Source organism: Euphorbia lathyris, chromosome 1 (assembly GCF_963576675.1).
Source record: "Euphorbia lathyris chromosome 1, ddEupLath1.1, whole genome shotgun sequence".
Classification (NCBI taxonomy): domain Eukaryota; kingdom Viridiplantae; phylum Streptophyta; class Magnoliopsida; order Malpighiales; family Euphorbiaceae; genus Euphorbia; species Euphorbia lathyris.
The window spans coordinates 1,125,583-1,139,892 of NC_088910.1; the positions used below are offsets into that span (position 1 = coordinate 1,125,583).

At 38.6% G+C, this 14,310-nt stretch overlaps 3 non-coding genes across 3 annotated transcripts; all 3 read left to right on the forward strand.

Moving 5' to 3' along the window:
* Nucleotides 1–5,050: 5,050 nt before the first annotated feature.
* TRNAK-UUU (transfer RNA lysine (anticodon UUU)) lies at nt 5,051–5,123 on the forward strand. Its single transcript has one exon. It is a non-coding gene; the product is annotated as a tRNA-Lys (tRNA).
* A 180-nt stretch (nt 5,124–5,303) lies between these two features.
* Nucleotides 5,304–5,376, forward strand: TRNAK-UUU (transfer RNA lysine (anticodon UUU)). The gene has a single exon. It is a non-coding gene; the product is annotated as a tRNA-Lys (tRNA).
* A 181-nt stretch (nt 5,377–5,557) lies between these two features.
* On the forward strand, nt 5,558–5,630 carry TRNAK-UUU (transfer RNA lysine (anticodon UUU)). Its single transcript has one exon. It is a non-coding gene; the product is annotated as a tRNA-Lys (tRNA).
* The last annotated feature ends 8,680 nt before the right edge of the window (nt 5,631–14,310 follow it).

Genomic DNA, 14,310 nt, shown 5'->3' on the forward strand with positions numbered 1-14,310 from the left:
AATTACAAAAATAGAGTATTTTGAATAAAATAACGAAATAATAATAAATTCCGTATTTGCGGATAAATTCCATTGTTTTTGATATATTTAGGAAATAAAAACATCAAGCTAACTCGGCCCCGAGATTTGTATTTCAGGTACGAGAAAGGAGTGAAAATCTACTCAAATACGCGAGGCGCATCATCCCATATGCGGGGCGTGAAACATAAAGTCAGAAATGATTGCCCTATCCACAGACGCCGCATGGTATCGTACGCCAACTTACGCGAGGCGTATAAACATATGTCAGAAATGATTGCCTAATCCTGAAAGTCAGACTGCATTGTCTCCTGAGTCAACGATCCATACGCGAGGCGTACCACCTTACACGCGGGGCGTGTAAGGGAGTTCGTCAATACAAAAAGTTCAGAGACTCATTTACGCAGGGTGTGCCTCAAGCTACGCGCGGCATAAAAGGCTCAATTCAAGCAATAAAATCTCAGAGACTCAAACACGCGAGGCGTATCCCAATCAACGCGGGGCGTGTTTGAGACAACAAGATCCGAATTGGTCCACATGCAGGAGATTTCTGACGGAATGGGCATACACGCAGGGCGTACACCACCATACGCGGGGCGTATCATGGGATTTCTGCACAAAATAATGTTCCTCCATGCTTGCACCTTATGGAATTACAATCTTGCCCCTAGCTTAATCTATAAATAAGAGTGTCTAAGCACTTATTTGGGATACCATATTGTAGAGAGAGCAAAAACTATACTTGTTTTGAGTGTTGTAGTTTAGATTTGTGTTTAGGCTTTGTGTAACTAAACTCTTCCATCTCGAGAGCTTGTCCGTTGCTCCCGACATTTCATCAAAGTCCCGCTCCATCTCCGCACACCAAACTCGAGAGCTCCACCATTCAAGTCCTTAGAGACGGCTTTTGAGTCCGGTTAGCTAGTTCCGAGGGTGGATTCTTCCCTTTACACTTGCTAATTAGCTTGATCTCATCCTATGTACTAGGCTTGTTTGTAATCCATATTTACACTTTCCATATTTATAATTTATGATTCATAATTTTATTTTCTATATATGTGTTGATGTTTGTTACTTGTTTTGATATTTATAATTGATTGTTGTGTAGGAGAACGCGACTACGGACGCCATTCGGGCTATTTTTAGGGATTCATATGGGTGTTGCCTTACCGGAAGTGACAAACTGGAAACTGTAGGAATTGACAAGCCACGGAACTTACGGGCCCTAATTTCTGGTCCCAAGCATTAGACACGCCTTGACTAGGAACCACGTAGTCTAAGTACTTCACGGGTCGGTTACTCTACACGTAGTCGTCTTTGCAAGAACAAACCATTAACCGTATAAACATTAGAAGTCATTATTTATCATAATTATAACTTATCGCATCCATCTCGCTTCATAGAGTTTCGTTACATAAATTCGCCTCACACGTAGTTAGGAATAGTTTGTAGTTGGTTACCACATCAACCCCAAAGTATTCACCGCTTAAATAACGTATAAAACTGAGTCGTTTAATACTTGCAGTTATAAATCCCATGGATTCGATACCCGGTCTTAACCAGATTATTACTTGATACGACGGGGTACACTTACCCCTAAGTAGTGATATCTAGTAGATACAAAGCACTTAGAAAGACCACATTCATAGTCATAGCGCAATCATCGTAATATACATTTCGTCGTTAAAAAAGAACACTACTAGGTGACACGCATCATAAGCTTCTCAGGATTTTCTTCACCTGCTCTTCTTCAGTGAAGTTCTTGCCGAGCCTCTTTAGCTCATTTATGATGTTGGTGAATCTAGCGTTCATTCCAGAGATGTCCTCATTGTCGTTCATCTCGAATAGCTCGTATAATCTCATATGTTGGTTCACCTTTGATTCCTTGACCTTTCTTGTACCTTCATAGGTGACTTCAAGCTTTTTCCAAATCTAATGTGCTGACTCGCAACCTGAAATCTTATTGTATTCTGCAGCATCTAACGCACAGTGAAACATATTGATAGCCGAAGCATTGTTTTGTAATTTTTTTAGGTCATCTTCTGACCACTCAGTTTCACTCTTAACAATTTTCTCATTGTCAACAGTTTTATAAGGCACATATGGGCCTTGAACTATTGCAAGCCATGCACTCATATTTGTGGCTTGAATAAAGTTCTTCATCCTATTCTTCCAGAATGTATAATTAGATCCAAAGAATCGGGGAGACTGACTAATTGATAATCCCTTTGGGAGTATCTGTGTTGTTTGGTTCCCTGGAAGGAAACGAGTGCTGTTCTCAGCCATTTATCGGGATCAGCTCAAGATTGTTAAATCTTTGAATAGTGAGCTATTAAGCTCTGATACCACTTGTTGGTCCCGTGTGATTAGTTCCAAGGGGGGGGGGGTTAGGAACTAATCTAACTTTTTCCAAATTTAATTTTGCTAACTTAATATAATTTCTTGAGTTTATTAACTCAGCTTTGGTCAGCACGGCCAATTGTAGCGTAAGACAGCTTTAGTCAGATGTTGACTATAACTGTTTTACATATGAGTTGAAAATTGACACTTTTGTGGTCAGCTTCCAACTCAGCACTCTTATTTACTCAGTGTTAGTTTAAACAATTTATATGTCGAGTAAATATAACAAGCAACACATACAGATATATATATATATATATATATATATATATATTGAGAGAGAGTTAGAGATTACTCAGCACGACTTATCCTGATTCGGCCTCTCTGCCTACATCCAGTCCCCAGAGTCCCTCTGGGCTTTCTAAATCCAATACTGAGCTCTTTAAAGGCAGAGCACAAACCGTTTATAAGGCAGTTGAATATGCAAGAGTACCTTCCTCTATTCGTCTATTCAACTCCTACTAAGTGCTATAACCGAACACTTATATTTCTCTACCACTGAGTATTTAAAACCAAACACTCAGCACAACACTCTCAATTTACAATTGATACAAGTTTGTTCTTTTCAGATGAAGAACACCTTAGATGATTACAAAAATCAATCTAGCTTTTACACAAGTATAGAAAATTGGTGTAAGATCTCTTTTTGTTTTGATGTGCTTTGTTTGTATATTTGTCTCTCTTGTTGTATTCAGCTACTGATCCAAGAATGATCATGTCCTTTTATAGTTGAGGTCTGAAGCAGAAATGATTTGAATCTTGGATTTGTCCGTTGATCCAAACGGCTCCTTTTTAAGACAAGTTCTGGTCAGCTTCAGTTTTGCAGGCCAATCTTGTCGTCTGAATTCAGCAGTCGTCAGGTTTGTCTTCTTCTCGCAGGTTTCGTCTTTTTGTGCCAGTTTGTCTTTTAGCAAAAGAACAATTGACCCATGCATCTTGAAATTGGATTTTGCGTAATTCCAAGGTTTCTATTATTGGTGCAGACAGTTGTCGGATTTGTTGCTAAAATAAATACTGAGTTCTCTTTTACTTAGCTTCCATGGTCAGCTTCGTTCTGCAAGACAGTTCTCAAGAAGACTTTTCTACTTTTGATACTGAGTTGCGTTCCACTCAGCTTCGTTGATTTGTTTGATCTTTAGGCTTTTATTCTGAAGATCTTCTATCATGCCGAGTTACACTCCACTCAGCTTGTGCTGTATTCTCATGCTGACTTCGTCCTGTATTACTTTTTATTTCCATTTGTATTTATATTTATACTCAACATTGGACAAACATATTAGTACAATTAAATCAAAGCACTTAAATTTAATTGTCCCTTAATCATGGATTAACTTAAATAATTTTGTCAAATCAAAATCTCGTGGAAAGGTGTTTCAATAGTATTCTCATTGATCAAGAGTATATTGATGATGTAGTAGTGGTGTCTAGAAAGAGCGATCGAATTATGGGTATTAATCTTGTGATAGGAATGCGATTGTGAATATCATAAGTACATATACACCACAAATAGGATTGGATGCCTCTATAAGACAAGCTTTTTGGGAAGACTTGGAGGAAGTGGTGCAACATGTTCGTAGGGATGAGAAGATGATACTGGGTGGTGACCTCAATGGAGATGTGGGTTTTAGGTGAGATGGGTTTGATAGTGTCAATGGATGTTTTGGTTTTAGAGATAGGAATGAAGCAAAAAATGATATTCTGGAATCCGCATTAGCCTATGACTTGAGTATCATAAACATTTGGTTTATGAAAAGAACCTCCCATTTAGTGACTTATCGGAGTGACGTTAATGCGAGCCAAATTGAATCTTCATAGTAAGGAGTGCTTGAAGAAAAAATTATATTGATTGTAAGGTGATCCCTGGTGAGAGTACGATAAATCAACATAAAGTATTGGTGCTTGATTTTCGAAGTAGGAGATGTATAAGAAAATGAATAACAGGGCTCATATTGCTTCTGTTATTTAGCGTCTATTATGCAAACGAATGGAGAATTGGATGGAGATGTTGCTCATAGGATTAAATATGGTTGGTTGGAGTGGAAGAGTGCTACAAGTTTCCTTTCCGATCCTAAGATGCCTAATAGATTGAAGGGAAAATTCTATCAAACGATAATTAGACCTCGTTATTATATGGTACAGAATGTTGGGCAGTGAAACACTATCACATTCATAAGATGTTAGTGGAAGAGATGCATATTTTGTGGTGGATGTGTGGCCAAACGAGAAAGGATTGGGTGAGGAATGAAATAATTAGGACGAAAGTAGGGGTTACATCTATTGAGTATAAAATGAGGAAAAATTGACTAAGGTGGTTTGGCCATGTAAGACGAAGAGCATTTGATGCGCCAGTTAGGAGGATTAAAGAGTGGAAAAGGAATGCAATGGTGAAGGGTAAGGGAAGTCCTAAGCAAACTTGGAAGAGGGTGATTAAGGGAGATATAAGTTTATTGGGGATTGAGGAAAATATGACAGTGAATAGGACGGAGTGGAAGGAGAGAATTTATGTTGCTGACACGACTTGATTTCACGATTCCGTATGACGATTCATGTTAGCCAACCCTGAATCATTTTGGGACTAAGGCTTTGTTGTTATTGTTGTTTGCTGTATAGATTTTGAATAATCATATGATATGTTGCTGTCTTAGCTCAGTTGGTAGAGCGCATGGCTTTTAACCATGTGGTTGTGGGTTCGATTCTCACAAACGGCGTTATTTTTCCTATTTTATTATATTTATATATTATATTCATTGTCCACTCTTAAAAGCTTTGATGTGCATCGGTTCAAAACCGAATCAAATACACAAATAAGATAAGTGTCACAAAACACGGTCGTTGTTATGGCGTGGTTTTCTTCTTCGTGTTATGTTTAAATAATCTTATAATGTGTTGCCGTCTTAGCTCAGCTGGTAGAGCGCATGGCTTTTAACCATGTGGTCGTGGGTTCGATTCCCACAGACGGCGTTATTTTTCCTATTTTATTATATTTATATATTATATTCATTGTCCACTCTTAAAAGCTTTGATGTGCATCGATTCAAAACCGAATCGAATACACAAATACCGATAAGTGTCACAAAACACGGTCGCTGTTATGGCATGGTTTTCTTCTTCGTGTTATGTTTGAATAATCTTATAATGTGTTGCCGTCTTAGCTCAGCTGGTAGAGCGCATGGCTTTTAACCATGTGGTCGTGGGTTCGATTCCCACAAACAGCGTTATTTTTCCTATTTTATTACATTTATATTATATATTCAATGTCCACTCTCAAAAGTTTTGATTTGCATCAGTTCACCGAACCAAATACCAAAATTACACAAATAATCGACATTGAATCCAAACGCGGTCGTTATTGTGGTGTGGTTTTCTTCTTCGTGTTCTGTTGTTTCCTCGGCCTTCCCTCTGGCTTTGCTATTGATTCAACTTTCCTCGGCCTTCCAGACCTGTCGAGTTCTTGGGCTAGGAAAATATTTTTCCTTGCCCCCACTCTAATGAAGTGGCGTGGATCATACTAACTGTTGGGAAAAAGGTCATCATCTATCAACATACTTTCCTTTTTCCCGGGGAATTGAAGCACCCCTCTACTTATCCTATCATGCACAATATTTCTAAAACCAAAACATACTCGAGTATTATGATTCCAACTATCATGGTACTTACAGTAGTCTTTTCCTTATATTTCTTCCTTTGATGGGATAAAGTGTCCGTATGGCAAGGTGATGAATTCCTCATTTAATAGGTAATAAAAAATTTCTTCCGTCTTTGATACGTCAAAGGTATATTAGGTCACTGAACACCTTTTGACCACCTCCAAAGCTTTAGGATTTTTCACCAAAATTGCACAAATTTGAGATTCAGTGTTGGTTAAATCAACAATGGCGATCTCGTGAGTTTGCACGTCACCATGGTAAATCCCTATGGTATTCTTCTTTCAGCGATGATGTTCTCTCATAAGCTTCTCATATTCAAAAACTTCTGCAACAAGCTCATAATAGTCATGAAAATCAATCCCTTGAAATTTTTACGTTTTTCAAATTCTAAACCTCTTTGTGCAATTTTCACAAACTCAATTTCAGGAATATTAATTCGCCAATGATGCCTCATTTTCTTAAATCTACTAATAAAATTTTCAACCTGCTCACCTTGGCATTGCATCATACGAGATAGTTTAGCAACACATACCTCAAGCTTCATGCGATAAACTTGGGCATGGAAAAGCTTTCTCATTTTCTCCCATTCATGATTTGACTCCCCTGGCAGTGTGGTGTACCAAGAAAATGCAGGACTTGTAAGTGAACCATAAAACAAGCAAAAACGCAGCATGCCAAAGTTAGTTTCTAACTTACTACACTGAAAGGTAAAATATGCATTGTGTTCCACGGTAGATTGACTTTCTTCTCCTAAACACAAAGTGAAGTTAGGAATCCTAAAATTATAGGATAAAAGGTACTGATGATCATACTTCCGAGGATACACCTTCTGAAATTTAGGACGGTACACTTTCCTGACTAGTGCATAAATCTTCTACACCATGTTTCTTATTTGTTGTGTGTCACCAACGTCAGGCATCGAGCCTGCTCATGCATTTGGCATCCGAGGAATGTTAAAACCACCCCTTTCCTATTGCCCCATGTTGTCCTAAGATGAGACTCTAGCAAGTGCACTAGATACAAGTAATAAAGTGATAAGTTAAGTATCGTCTCCATAGGGATTGAGATTCAAATGTATATCAGAAATTGTTGCTAAACAACGTGTGTGTGTCAAACAAGTTTTCTCCTTTTTGATTTGATTGTGTGATGTTGGTTTCGTAAGATGTAAGAGGGCTGATGCAGTGAGAAATAAGATAACTTGGTAATGATTTAGAAAATAAAACAGGCTCGACACTGCCGAACAGGTTGTGCTAAGCCTTACAACATTCCAATGAATACAAGATAATGCCAATGAAGCCAAAGTATCAGTTTTGACATGAGCTTGAGTCAACTTTCGTGTGTTCTCAAGCTCCTAAGAATTACTAGAACCTTTAGCGTCCTAAAGATACGTTCTTTCTTGCATTAAGAACAAAACTGCATTTCTGATTAAGAAAACCCTTGACACAACCATCTAACTGGTCAGCTTCGAGGTTGGGAGAATAATAGAGATATCAGTGAAGATGTAAGCAGTGTCCTAACATCCATCTAACACATGCATAAATGCCGAGGCATGAAAGTTAAATCCTCATCAATCACAAAATTGACAAAATACTAATATTCATTAAAACGATGTAAAACTTACATTACCGGCTCGGCCTGGCCATGCCCATTCATAATAGACTACTCACTCATATTGAGCAGTGAGTAATCGGTAGTTCTTGAAACGTTAAGAGACTCCATTAGAGCTCTATTCCTTTCTTTTTACAGACAACTATTCTACTTCTAAAAATTAATAAAAGTTCCGAACTCTCTATTTTAAACGATTGGCTTTTCGAAGCATAAGACAGAATTCGGGGTGTTTTAGAGTTTTAAGTGAAGGGAGAGGGCTATCATTCGTGGTTCTTCAGAAAAATCAGGTCATGGCTCGACTTGGTTATCCTAATCATTGGAGTGCAAAGCACAAGTGTCTTTTGTGTAGTGGAGAGGGTAACTAAATGCCTTTTTCCTCCTATGAGAGTCAGAACCAATCACCATATCAACAGGACACCAAGGCAAATTCTCCCTAAATATAGTGAGCGCTGGCCCACTCAGAAAAGAAACAATGCATACCATAGATGCATTCTTAAGCTCAAGTTCTCACTATATTTGGGGAAATGCAGTAAGGCAAGGGTTACTAATTTTGAAAGAGGAATTAAAAATTTAAAATTTTTTGGAACTTCCTGATTTGGGGACACAAAATGCAAACAAGCAAGTAACACTAAACTACTACATCAAAACATGCACAGTCCGTTCTTTGATTCCCGCTGAACACAAAACAATTTACTAGATGGTGAATAAATAGGCAGAAGAGAAAATGAACACAATTATCACAATAATTACCGAGGATATATGCAACAGAGATTCTCAAGGGATATTTGTTCTACATCAAATTACTAATTAAACAAACAAAATTTAAAGCATTTATCATGTCATGCCCGCATAAATTGTGATACACAATCCCCACCCCCAAATGAAAACCAAACATTGTCCTCAATGTTATTAACACGACAGTAGATTGTAGATAAGTGAAAGCATAAATATTCATGCAGAGCAAAACATGATAGAGTAAGGGTGTTAGAGGTTACCAGATGCTAGGACAGTGACAATTTGGACAGATCAGGCGGGTTGGGAAAGAGAGGAGTTAACCTCTCTATCCACAGTGGCAGGAATGCCATCCTCTTTCGAGGGCGTACCAGCATTAGTATTAACATGAGCGCTAGTAGGCGTTTGATGCGCCCTCACCTAAGGTTAGATGAGAACTCACTAAGGGATAAGTGTACCCCGTCGTTATCAAGTAATAAATTTCTGGTTTAAGTCCAGGTTATCGTCCACAGGATTTATTTCTGCAAGTACCGAGCTACTCGATCTCGGATGTTATCTAGGCTTAGGGGGTTTTGAGTTGGTTTGTTTGAATTAATCTACTCCTAGGTTGAATTATACTAATCCTAGCTAAGTTATCTGATTCTAACTAAGTTATCTAATTCTAGCTAAGTTATTCTACGCCTAACTAAGTTACTCTACCCCTAATTGATCTTTCATTAATGCAATTATCCGAAGGAACATGGTATGAACGATAATAATGAAGATAGATTATCAAGTCCATTGAATAAAAACCTAATCTGAGTCACTTGTATTCAAGGCGATTAACCCTACTTACCCTCCTGAGGTTCCTAACGCGTGATTCCCTAAGGCCGAAACTAGGTCTAAGGCTCAGTAAATTGGCGCTTAATCAACTAAGAGGTCGTCAATCTCCTAGGCTCTGACTAGGTCAGATTCAGCTCGCAATATGTGCCTATTAGATTTTGGGGCTTTTGAATGAGTTAAACCAATTGAATAAAGCGTAAGACAGAGATTAAACAAATAATCATAGAACAAAACAAGAGCTAAATTATTATTAAAGGCGAAGATAATTTTCACAAGATACAATAAGTCAAGTTCGGCAACTGTATCAAAGAGTACAAACAAGGAAAGATAAAAGGAGATACAAAAATCCCTTTCAGGGAACCTGTTTACTCTGCAGCCGGCGACTTAATCTTAAGGACGGACCTTGATAATTCCTCGAAAAAAAGCTTTGAAGGAGCTTCAATGGAAGTTGGAGAAGATGGAGGAGATGGAGAGGAATTACAAGGGGAAAGCTAAGATAATTTACAAAAACGAAAGATGTCTAAATTACAATAGAAAAATCCTATTTATAGACGCGGCTCGGGCCTCGTGTTGACCTATTTTCGTGTCCTTATTGGTGTAGGAAGACGTGGGGCCAATCGTGGCTTCGTGGGGGCGGAATTGGTCTTTTTGACCAATTCCCGCAGGGCTGCTCGCCGAGCAGGCGCCTGGTGGCCTGCTCGGCGAGCAGAAATGGCCCACGGGGCCCTGCTCGCCGAGCGTTTTCGCCCGGAACGCGCCCGATTCTTGCCGAGTATCCTTTATGTCCTTTTTCGCCCGAACTTACACCTGCGCACGTATAGAAACTCCAGATAACATTAGTCCGAAAGCTAAATTGATCCGTCAATCGCTTATTTTGAGCAAACGCTTCGTTTGGTGCGTCTTTTGACGGACCAATTAGCTTCAAAAGATAACAGAATTATACTATGCATGCTATTTCGGCCGTATTTGCTTAAATTGATCATAAAATGAGCCCAAACGACGAAAAGTAAATAGAACGTTCCCAATTTCTAACTAACTCACACAAAAGCATTTAAATGCGAGAATTGCTCGCTTATTAACTAAATAACTCTAAAACCCGTCCTAAAACCGTACCCAAAGATAGGGGTTTTTGACCCCTATCAAACCTCCTCGCACTTAAAACTTTACTTGTCCCTAAGTAAACTAAAAAACTAAACCCGCCATCACAAGCAAGCCAGAAAACCTCCCGGTTTGACTAGGTGCTTGACACAATTTCGAGCATCTGTAAATACATGCATTCGGAAATACAAAGTAGAGACACGATATCCAAAAGCCGCATTTCAATTATCATGGGTCATGTTCAATTAAACGAGCTTGAGGGGATCGCTAAGTAAAACACCTCACCATAGGTAGTTCACTCATTTCACACAATTTTTGGTGGCTAATGTGTTTACTCTCGGCTTATGTTATTGCTTAGGATTACGTTGATTTTGCACGTTCATCCGCGTTCCTCTACTATGCTATATGATTCCGATGATATCAAAAACAGCCTCTAATCGGGGTTGTAATGTGGTTAGAGGGTTAAAGGTACAACAAGGGTTATTAGTTCTAGCGCTACAAAAACAAAGTTTAAATGGCTTTAGCAAATATAAAGTGACTGAGCTTTTTATTCATCCCTTATTATTTTCTTTTTGGGATGTTTCCTTGAGACGTTTTTGATTTTTTTAAGAACTGGGGAATGAAGTTCTTCCCTTTTGTTCGTCCCTTTTCTTTTCTTTTTTCTTTTTCTGTTTTTCTCTTCTTTTTTTTTGATTTTTGGGATACTGATGCTCATTCACTTCTTAGCCTTTTGGCTTGCTACTGTAATGCCATAAACAAAGATAAAGCGCTAGAAAACAAAGGCTCTAATTGAGCTTTGCAAAATAAATTGGGTTAAATAGCAAACCAAGTTGTGGTTTGCAAAAATAGGTTAGAACGAAAGAAAAATCTATAAACTACAAAAATGTAGGCTCAAAGGGGCTTCCTAGAGTGGATGAAAAAGAAAAAATAAGGTAAAGAAAAGGGTTAATTCTAATGAGGCTGATTCATCGTTTATCATCTCAAACCATTGCATGTAGGTTCAACACAGTATTAGGTGCAAAATCTGTAATCTTCCACAAGTCAAAGCATTCACACAAAAATGTCAAGAAAAAGAGCTTTTTGATGTTCGCTCTTAGGCTCAAATTCAACTCACAATTCTTTGGGTTTCAATTTTGTGTTTACTAGTTTTCCCCAAACTCAAGTTTAATGTCACATGCCTTCAATTCTTAAGTTATCTACCTAAGTAATGATTTTAGCATTTCTTCAAAAGTAGGGTCTAATTGCAAACTTTAGCTCATGCTTTTACAGATACAAGAGTTGTGTCCTACACCTAAACTAGTTGTCATGCAATTTTAGATTCGGTTCTCAGCCCTCAAAGACAAATAACGAAGTTTAGATTCGAAGGAGGTTCACGGTTTTAGGTCCTAAACATGCAAAAACATAAATAAAACCCAAAAATGCTAAACTAAACTAGACACGACGCAACAAAAATTAAAAATTTATACAATTTTTGTAAGTTTGTCTACCCCTCCTCCTCACACTAAAAATATGCAATAAGTTCCAACATTGCATCACAAATCATGAAGTACGAGTGTAAAGAGTTAGGGTGGAGAAGACAACTTACTGATCGGCCGGGGGGTATGGCCAAGGCATGTTGTAGCGCTCGCAGTAATCTGCCGCTATGTATTCAAGACCCGAAAGCCTTCGGTCCATATTCTGCTCAAAGTTGGTGAACCGTTGGTCCATCTGTTGAACAGTGTTAAAGGTCCGTAGGTTAAGATCTCGCATTTCTGCCATCATGGTGTTGATGGCTTGGAATTGGGCCTCCGTCCCCGGCGCTTGGTGTTCCCTTTGGTCTCCTGCTGTCACAGGTTCTTCTTCCTCAGGTCCCTCGTCCCTATGCTGTGGTGGAATTCGTGCTCTTTTCCGTCCCCCTCTGCTAGAGCTTGCTCCTCCGGTTGGGTTCCTGTTTAAGACTTCATGAAAAGTAGATTTCCCCAAAAACTTGGAGTTAAGCAAAGTAGGGTAAACAGCAATTTCGGGATTGTCCAAATTTTTGAATTGGCTCTCAAGTAGGTTGGTAACTAAGTGCCCAAGACCCAGGGAACCGCGTTTCCTACTCGTTTGGCTTGAGAAGCCTTCAAATATGGTATTGACATTATTCACGTGTTTGTGGTTGGCCACACACCATAGTATGAGCAATTCTGTCTTTGAGATTTTATTGCTCTCGTTTTTGCCCAATAAGTTGTGGGCCACAAATTTGTGAACAAGGTTGAGAAGTGGGTCTAGGAGAGCGACTGGGCTAGCAGTCTGGGAGTCAAAGTCTGATATGCCTGTCAATTGTTCCCAAGCCATATCTTTTGTTATAGGTTTCTCAAAGTCTGAGATTGCCTCTGGGTTGTTATAGACTCCCATTAGGGCTGCTAGTGTGGTATCATCGAGACGGTAAGGTTTACCGTTTAGTCTAAAAGAATGCTTCCCACCGCCCAAGGGTAGCTCTTTTTTCCAAGTGGTCAAAAATTCCATAGTAAAGTTGTGATAAACTGGAGTCTGTTTTGTGGCTAGTCTATACCAGCCGTGGAATTTGAGGATTTCATTGAAATCCTTTTTTAAACCTATACTCGATAAATAAGTTTGATCAACAACTATGTGTGTAGCAAGATCTTGCTTGGAAAATCTATCGTACAATATCCCCTCACGTTCATCAATAAGACCAAAGGGTGGATCATACTTAGCTTGGAGGCTTTCGTCGAACTCGACCTCAGATTCGGCTTCATTCTCGATGACGACATTGGCTTTGCCTTTCCTACCCATAGTTCCTGAGGAATAGACCAAAAATGGGAAAGTTAGGACATATTTACAATTTTTAACATAAACCCCCAAATAAACCATTCATAGGCATAAACCATAGCTTTAGGAACTTTAGGGACTAAAACCATAAGTATTTGGTCCCTAAGTGTTTTACCCGTAATCTACAAATTCATGCAAAATTGGAGATACCCAATGACTAAAACATGGTAAGAATGCAATTCATAACTCTATTGACAAGTTTCTAACTATAATTTGAATAGTTGAACTTTGAGCTAAAATGGGGATTTTGCCCAAATTGAGCAATTTCTCCAAATATCCACAAATTGAGAATAGAAATCACACCCAAACTATAAATTAATCATTATGTCAACATAAATTGCAAGGAAATCAAGAATTTAAAAGCAAACAAGAGATTTATTTGAGAAAAGAGAGAGAAACCTAAAACTTAGGTTTTTCTTAAATCTAAAAAATTATCACCCTAAGCTAAAATCTAAGCCTAGAAACATGTTAGAAATCAAAAATAGGTAAAGATTCATACCTTATATCTTGAATTCGGGTTAGAATGGTGGAATTGGGGGGTTAGGTTTTTGAAGAAGCAAAAGGAGAAGGAGAAGGGAAGAAAGAAAGAATGGAATAAAAGAAAGAAGAGAGAAGGGAAGAAGAAGGTGGGGAAGGGGATGATGAGTCACCCCCCTCTTTTTCTTATTCTTTTCTCTTTTCTTTTTCTTTTATTTATTCTTTCTTCTTTCTTTCTTTTTTTTGATTCGGGATTTCTAAAATCCCGAACAGCCCGTGTCGGTCGAGCCGGCTGACTCGGCCGACCAGCCCGGCGAGCTGGGCATTGCCTAACTCGCCCGGGTTGGGCGAAATTCGTTTTTTTTTTATAAAGCGTGGGGGAACAAAGTTTGACAACGCAAATAAACAAACGAGATTAGAATTCAATTTAACCAAAATAATAAAAGAAAACAAAAACAAAAGAAAAAGGGAATGCATAATTAAATTGTTCAAACTTTGAATTAAAACCGAGGAGAACCCGATTTCTCCCCCTTACTCAATCCTTTCGTGTGTTCTCAAGCTCCTAAGAATTACTAGAACCTTTAGCGTCCTAAAGATACGTTCTTTCTTACATTAAGAACAAAACTGCATTTCTGATTAAGAAAACCCTTGACACAACCATCTAACTGGTCAGCTTCGAGGTTGGGAGATTAATAGAGAT